We start from the raw sequence: 8,851 nt of genomic DNA, 5'->3' as shown, positions 1-8,851 counted from the left end.
TTGCACGAGACTGTAGAAAAATGTTGGTGCGAATGGAAGCTGTAAGAAAGACAGTTAACTAATTATTCTCTACCACGTAATAATCAATTCATTTGAAAATTCAGAAGAGAATAAACTAAAAATTATGCCCTTTAAGACAGAAACTAAAGTGCAGATTCGGGCACTGTGCAGATCTGCGCTTTTTCATCTCCAGATCTATACAAATAATGTATACTAACCAGGGTATTCATTGCTTTCTTAACGTTTCCCTCTTGTTTAGTCTTCTAGTGATGAACTGGATCCACACCAATGAATCTGATTGTTTCTTTGTATCCTTCCATCTACTATCTTTGTGTGTTGTTGTTCGACGTTCAAAAAGTAAAATATTATGCCTGCTCCCACGAGGTATTAAAACGAGGTCGTAAGAAGGCTAACGAATTACAATCAAAATACAGTGAGACGCCAATTTGTCTGTCGTCAAGGTATTAAGTCCACAGAAATAGTTAGGTGTTATTGCCTGCGTCACTGGCATCCCCTTGTCGTCTTTTCTTATTGAGATTTTCATATTACCCTAAACACAAGACGCCGAGATAAATGTGTATATTCTCCGTGACGAAACATCCCATATTCCATTCATCCTGATCCATTCGTTACATGCATCGGCAGCAATGAGTGATAGGGAAGCTGTTGTGAGGTGACGAATAACAATAAAAATGGTAGTAATAACGAATCAGTAATCAAGGATGTTACTGCATTACAGACGATGAAGAAAATAACCAAGAAAAGCTGAGTGTTTAATTGGCCCACTGCATAGCTGTTCTTACCACTTTGTTACTGAATTCTGTTCTGGTTGTTTGCAGAGAGAAAAGAAAGAACCCTTTAGCCATACACATCGCTAGTACAACGAGATATTATCTATCAATTATCCTTGCTTTACATCACGAGACGAACATGGCGTCACTGAGCTGATATTTGAAATACATTTCTGTTTTCTCTCTCTGTCTCTCCTTTTTTATTTTTATTTTAATTTTTTGAGGAAAGCATCGAGAAGCGCGAATAATAAGCAAGTAGGCATATAACCTGTTTACTTTTATTTTCATTGGGACACATAATGCAAAAATGCATCTTTTAAGTGTATTATTGCGTAATTCCAGTTATTGACAGCCTATTCGTGAGCTTGCTTGCATTCAGTGGGGTGAAACCTATCACAGAAGCAAGCAAATCACAAATATTTCTTGCACCATGCGCATCACACAAACAAAATCTCGCTGCACTGACGTGTTGTCCGATATATTTCACGGAAAACATATCTGATTCATGTTGCTAAATACATCTCTATCAGATATCAATTTGGCTGCGTACCAAGTGTACAAAAGTATATCTTGAAATACGCAGAAAGTCACATGGAGGTATTCGGCTGAAACATAGCCATGAGCAAGACTGTAACTGGGGTAGACAGCATCGTCGTCTACCACCTTGACAACTCGAACGGTAGCAGTGCTCGGCCGGTTACTTACGTTTGCTGGTATCAAAGCTACAGCATGAAAGCACAAAAATTTTAATAACCCGAAGATGATTAACTATGGAACCCATAGAAAGTAAAGCAATAATCAGTCGGAAGAGTGGTTTGAACATCACAGTGCTTTAATAGGCACGCTCTTGTTGGAGGTGGTATGCCGTTGCTTTCCTCCGACGTTTGAGTGGACTTACCTAGTCAGTTAACAGGGGAACCTACAGTTTATCGTGGCTTTCGGACCACAGTGCAAACACTGCCTGACAGGAAATAAGTGTAAAATGGCACATATAAATCGTGGGCTTAACGAGGGACTGAACCTGAGACCTTCGTATTCGTGCTCTTGCTCTTTATCACTTTACCAATATGCAGCTACTACTGTGGTCTGTGCTTAGCATTAAAATTAAGGATCTCTCATTTGTGCCTTCGTTGGCACATGCGTGTCCCTTAGGAGACCTTACTTTTGGGATTACCCTCGTATAAGTGTCTAAACGCCTTCCGATGCCCACTCAAGGAAGACAAGGATACACAGTCTAGCTTCAATATTATAAATACGCTCAGTTTGTGGATGAATTCAGACATCGGTTGATAATCATTATGAATATTTAGCAGTGGTGTACCCACTGGTGTTAAACTCGTTTTCAACCAATGATTCCCACAGCTACATGAACACTACTTGTGATACCTCTTAGTCAAAATACTTACGCAGTGCTATCAGACGAAAAGATCAACCTGACACAAACTGTGGGAACTTTGTTTTACAACCTTAGTACCTGGATAAAGAACTTTTCCTATTTGAGATATCTGTGAACGTTGTTGCATAAGACGATTTAAGAAGAAACTAATTTCCTTTAGTTACACCAGTGTTTAAAGAAATCGTCTCAACGGCATTAAATCGTGGTTTGTGAATCGTTTACCGATCGTACTCTGCCACATTTCGCTGGTTGGAAAGCAAAAAGCTTACTGACAAGTTTCACACGAGGAAAAGAGGGACGGACGAAATGTTTCCCACTGGAAGGTCATGTTGTTTTATTTAAATGATTACAAAATCAGGTAAAACGAACAGTCAGGTTGTCAGTATAAGCACATTACTGTTGTCAGTATGATGTTGCACTGCCCAGAGCTTCTAATGATGAAGGGCCCGTTTAAGTCAGGCATACTGTATACAGAAGTGGAAGAGAGAGCACCACTAAATTCTACAATCCATACGCATTGCATACACACAGAAATTACTGTTACAGTGTACTTATGGAGCCCAATGAGTGCATTGTATATTTCCTGGTTAGAAAGAGCACTGGGAAACAGTCTTCGTTACATTAGGTTACATAAACTGGTGTCACTCTGAGCTAGAATGTATGGTCAGCGACTAAGTGTAAGCCGGTCGGAATGGCCGAGCGGTTCTAAGCGCTACAGTCTGGAACTATGCAACCACTACGGCCGCAGGTTCAAATCCTGTATCGGGCATGGATGTGTGTGATGTCCTTAGGTTAGTTAGGTTTAAGTAGTTCTAAGTTCTAGGGGACTGAAGACATCAGCAGTTAAGTCACATTGTGCTCAGAGCCATTTGCACCATTTTGAACTAAGTGTAAGGACAATGAGTCGGCTGCGGCTTTTGCAACTGTGAAATACTTTCCTACATTATAGAAGCGAATATTAAATTTGAACTAATATTAGGAAAATTTTGAACTTGTATTGCTTAGAATGAAAATCTTTCTGTTTACTGCAAAGGATAGCAATTCATTTTCGAAAACATTCCCTGTCTTACACAACTTGAAGCAGGTCACGTCGACCAAATCATATGGAAGAACTGACAGCGACGTAAATCGGAAGGCAGTAAGATCCCTTCACTTTTGGTTTGGCAGTATTCGACAGCCATTTCTAGGCGCAAGTAAATGAAGAAAGGCAGCGCGTTTTTGCTATCAAGTAACGTCTTCATCAATTACTTTACTTTTAATGTAATCTACGAGTAATTGCTGATGTTTGATATTAACATGAAAAGGATTCAGTAGACAGGGAAAGAACCTGTTATTGGGCAACTACCTCTATATGACCAAAAGGCCTTAAATGTTCTTCAAGCACATATGTTCCAGCAGCGGTATGAAGAAAATGATAGTAATAATGACGGTAATAATCGATTTATCCGGTAACTTCACACTTCACAGTGGATTTTCTAGAACTAGGAAATTTCCTGAATTAGTGAAATTTTCAAAATGGGTTCACATAGAGGCTATGATGCCTAGAAGAGTCTTTACATCCCGCTATCGTGAGCATAGCATAATCTCCGCGCCAGAACCTTGCTTCTACTTAACCATTTAATAGACTCGCTTTTTTGTCCGCCGTGACTAATTTTGTATGCTAAGAACATCATCCGTTACAGCACACTCCTGGGGCTGGGAAATGTGGCCACAATGGTCCGGCGGAACGAACTATCACAAGTGCAATGCGTGGGTTCAGGCATTTACTTTTAAGAGGCATAAACAGATTTACTATACCTCTGGTAACCTCAAGAAAGACGTTATAATCCAGAATCCGCATTAAACATCACATTCCATCATTCCCAAGTGGACAGAGCCGGTTTGCTTTAGGAAATGACATAGGCGGAGGTAATTGTAAACAGAAATACTGTCGCCAGTAAACTTACTTGCATTACAATATCTTATTTTATTTGATAAACCGATATCCATTTAAAGGAACAGGGCTCTTATTTTACTTGTACTTGATTGAACTAGAAACGTGGAAAAATTTTGTGCTGGACTGTGATCCGAATTCGTATCTCCCCCTTCGAGGATCTGAATCTCTCGGAACAGTCTAGTTCAATCATTTCGTTTCTTTTTCCAAGACTGCAACCTTCTCTAGGCTCCTCCAAAGGTAAGAATGTGGGTCCGATTCCTGATGCAGTACAAAAATACTCATAATTTCATTTCAAGCCCTATGACATGCACACCGGCCTGCTAGTGAAAATTAACGTGTATTTTTAATGTCTGTTCATGTGTTGCCAACAATTTCTGGTCAAACACGCACACCTCTTACTGTGGGTGAGCAAGCAATTGATAGTTACTTTATATTCGTGAACGACAAATAATAACGATAGGAGTGCGGTTCGATTGTCGCTCAGGCACAAAAATTAGAATCCTTATTTTAGATTCAAACACCTAGCAGCTGGTAAGAAAAACCTATACGGAACATTTGATTTTCGTAGTTAACAATCCGATTACGTGATGGGTTCGTACCTCCGTCACAGAACTTCACATCATGCACTTCAACTTTACATGCATACACACTTTGTTACTTCTGAGTGGAGGTATATCAGACATCTTTCGTGGTTAGTTAACAGGGATGAAAGGGTCTTGATAGGAGTCCCGGTTTATAACAAAAACTGTCGTCTTTTGTTTTCAAGTTTAGATTTGGTCACTGATACTGGCGAAAATTTCGGTTATTCATGACTCTTTATAGCTAGTCATCAATATGATTAGATTAGATTAGATCAATACTTGCTACATTGATCATGAATACGACGTTTCGTAATGATGTGGAAGGTGTCATTTTAATGAAAGATTTCTTTACGTACCGGTATTCAATTCCTTTACAACAATTTTTTACCCCCTGTCTCATTCTTTTTTATCATTATTTCTCTCTCTCTCTCTCTGTCTCTCTCTCTCTCTCTCTCTCTCTCTCTCTCTCTCACACACACACACACACACACACAAACACATACATTCTTTTTTATTTTTATTTTTTTTATGTGCTTGACTATCGGCGAGTCACTAATACATCCGTGAATGCGTTTGTTAGTTTTGAGTACATTTACGAAAGTAATATAAAAACAACTATCAGAGTTACTGATTTATGATGTTTAGTTTGCAGTAACTTCTGAGTATTATTAGTAACGAAGCTCCAGTCCCTAAACCTGGTTACAGAAATGCGAATCAGACCCATTACGTTTTGCAGGCCGTAGCAGTCGCGTCTTTGAGAGGCCAGCTATGATCACTTCCCAGCCCGCTATAGGATCACATCGGTCCGTCTTCTTCCTGCTAGAACTGTAATTGAGATTTGGCAACAAGGCAAGGTATACTTGGCAAATCTGTGATCGACGAGTTACTTCCTGGTGTGCACAGAATTAAGCCTCAAAGTTCACTTGATTTTTCCTGTCATTTCCATTGAATAATCTGAGTTATTATCGCTTGAGTTGTAACAAAAGATTGTAAATTTACGGTTTTCAGTCCAGGAAAGTCGTTGCCTGTGGAAATCGGAATTAAACTCGTCCTTTAAATAGCGGTTTACGAATTGTAGCCCCTATTGGCCTCGTAAGAGGAATGCATAATAGATACCTCTTCGCTAGCTCTGTGGTGACGTGCTGACTTCTGACAAAGCGTCTGTTATGCTTCGTGGTTCCATTCTCGCTGAATGCAACGTTTTTATCCCTTCTGTGAAAGAGCTACAAGCAGATCAAACATCGATAAGGAAATCGCAAGAAAATACTTTCAGCTCATAGTGCAATGGTGAAAAACTTACAATGCTGCACAACATGTAACGCCTCGTTACACCTTCGATCTCTGTTAGGTTGGCTACGAGAACCTTTTCGTATAACTCGGACGTGCACTGTAGTTCATCGACCGAGTCTTTAAGTAACTTTGAGAGCAACTCTCCGCCCCGTTCCGTAGCAGTTACTGGAGGTGACGACATCGCGAGATTGATCGTGCAGCATTTTCCGACGTTTAGTGGCAAGTGTTGTCTCACATTACCTTGGAATAGCCCTGTGTTAATCATCAACGGGTTGCTCGTGAGGATTACAATTACGAAGCACGCCTCCACTACAATGGTTGCGAATGCCCTGTCGCTACGTTTGCATCACGAGATACTGGAGCTGCAAATCGACATCTAGCGCGGTAAGCTCTACTGCCTGTCCCCTGTTGCTGTGAACGTATTCGTGACGTATGGATAACTTATTTCGCTATACTGATTCATTTTAATTAATTTTTGCGCTCTGGCTAGGGACTGGTCTTTCTCATGAAGACATATTGTTTATGTGAACATTTTGTTCTATAGATTTCTGCTACAGCAAGTCCATTGATCGCCAAGGGCTGCACTATTGTGAGTCATAGTTAGGAAACTTGTGACGCGGCTACCTCTCATTTACGTATTCCATTTCTAAACAAATGCATTGCCAGACTATACCGACTTCCATTGGCCTGTAGCTTCCCTGCTCTCCCTTTTTGTTAAACTATTCTTTACTAGGCGACGAAACACCTGCTGTAAGAAACGAAGTCCGACGGTTGGGACATAAGATCGGCAAATGAGTGATCTGCGAGTGAATAGTCAAAGTTGGTACATCTCCGAAGGACATTTTGTCCATCTTTCGATAATCTTTATTAATTCAAATTTTGGACGAAAAACGACAGAGACCTCAGAAACACACCCAACAGGCTAAGTATCGCTGCTAATGTACAATTAAGTCTGCCAGAAAAACAAATTGGAGATAGTACCGAACAGTTCTGAGTAAAAGAGTAAATCGAGTGTTTGTGTTATGGCAGCACGTATCGTGAGAAAAGGAACAAGTTTGTTCACAGACAAGGCAACGGTACATACCGTCAACATTTGTATGGGTGCGTAGCGATTTTCAGTGCAATACAGACAAAGACAAATTGCGGAAATAAAATGAAACGAAGTTCGATTAGTCTTTAAGAAGCCGTCAGAGACTATGGGTTCATTTTACCAATATTCTTTGGAAAATATACCTTCGACTTTATTAAGGAACGGTACATTACATGGGAACGACAAATGTAAGGGTGAATCCCGTATCGCCTGGACTGTGCTTTAAACAGAAAGAAACAATTTCATTTTCATAATTTCTAATAGGTAATCGCTGATGATATACGTAAAATAATTTTATTGGCACTTAACTCTGAATGACACTCTAGGGATGAAGTAGGTAGAAATTTTGATAATTTTTGGATGTGCTTAGAAGTATGTTGTCATTGTTGAAGTGAGAAAAACTTTTTCTGAGATTATCTATTTCAATTTCTCACCATTTTAAAACTAAAAATTCATAATTTTTAATTTGTGAAAAATTTATTGTTTAGATTTTATTACGGGAGATTACACTTTGTTTTAGGTTTACGGTAATAATGCACCACATGTGTTTCCTTTTATTCTAAGGACATTCGTACTCCGACTTATTACACTTCATGTGTCAGGAAATACATATACTACTGACGGTGAGCTGCATAAAATCCCTATACGGTATATCATTTCATCTTCGGCTGTAAGACTCAACTGATACTGTTTTGTATGCTACCTCGTAGAAATTATTCAATGATATTTACGTCTGGCTTACTCTCTCCAAATTCCTGAACGTGGGAATGTATTATGAAACGGACAACCAACCACTAAGGAAAAGTTATCTAGGCGTACTATAACCAAAACTGTTCGTTCCCAATAATTCCATAGACAAGAAATTATTTACAGTTCAAAAATGATAAATTATGTACTGATAAAATGAAAAAAATACGTATAATTCGAATCTAAGGAGCGATTAAAATGTTTCCGGTAGAAGGCCACACTAAATCCAACACGAAGTGTTGACTGCTATTAAAAGTAAACTAAACTCCGCCGAACAGGCGATGAAGGCCCATGTGTACCGACCGGCCGCCGTGTCAACCTCGGCCCACAGGCGTCAAGAGACGCGGATGTGGAGGGTTACGTGGTCAGCACACCACTCTCCCGGCCATATGTCAGTTTACGAGACCACAGCAGCTACTTCTCAATCAAGTAGCTCCAGTTTACCTCACAAGGGCCGAGTGTTGTTGAGTGCTATTGACGTGGGATTTCAAATTGATTCGGTATTTCTAGATTTCCACAAGGCTTTTGACACTGTACCACACAAACTGCTTGTAGTGAAAGTGCTTGCTTGTGGAATATCGTCTCAGTTATGTGACTGGATTCGTGATTTCCTGTCAGAGAAATCATAATTCGTAGCAATTGACGGAAAGTCATAGAGTAAAACAGAAGTGACTGGTGTTCCCCAAGGTAGTGTTATAGGCCCTTTGCTCTTCCTTACCGATATAAACGATTTAAGAGACAATCCGAGCAGCTGTCTTAGGTTATTTACAGATGACGCTGTCCTTTATCGACTACTAAAGTCATCAGAAGAGAAAAACGTTGCAAAGCGATTTAGAAAAGGTATATGTATGGTGCGAAACTGGCAATTGACCCTACATAACGAAAAGTGTAAGGTCATCCACATGAATGCTAAAAGAAACCCATTAAACTTCGGTTACGCGATAAATCAGTCAAATCTAAATGCCGTAAATTCAACTGAATACTAGGAACTACTACTACGAACAACTTAAATTGGAAGGA

Source organism: Schistocerca nitens, chromosome 1 (genome assembly GCF_023898315.1).
Source record: "Schistocerca nitens isolate TAMUIC-IGC-003100 chromosome 1, iqSchNite1.1, whole genome shotgun sequence".
Classification (NCBI taxonomy): Eukaryota; Metazoa; Arthropoda; class Insecta; order Orthoptera; family Acrididae; genus Schistocerca; species Schistocerca nitens.
The sequence above is the reverse complement of the archived record's forward strand: the minus strand, read 5'-3'. Positions refer to the sequence as shown.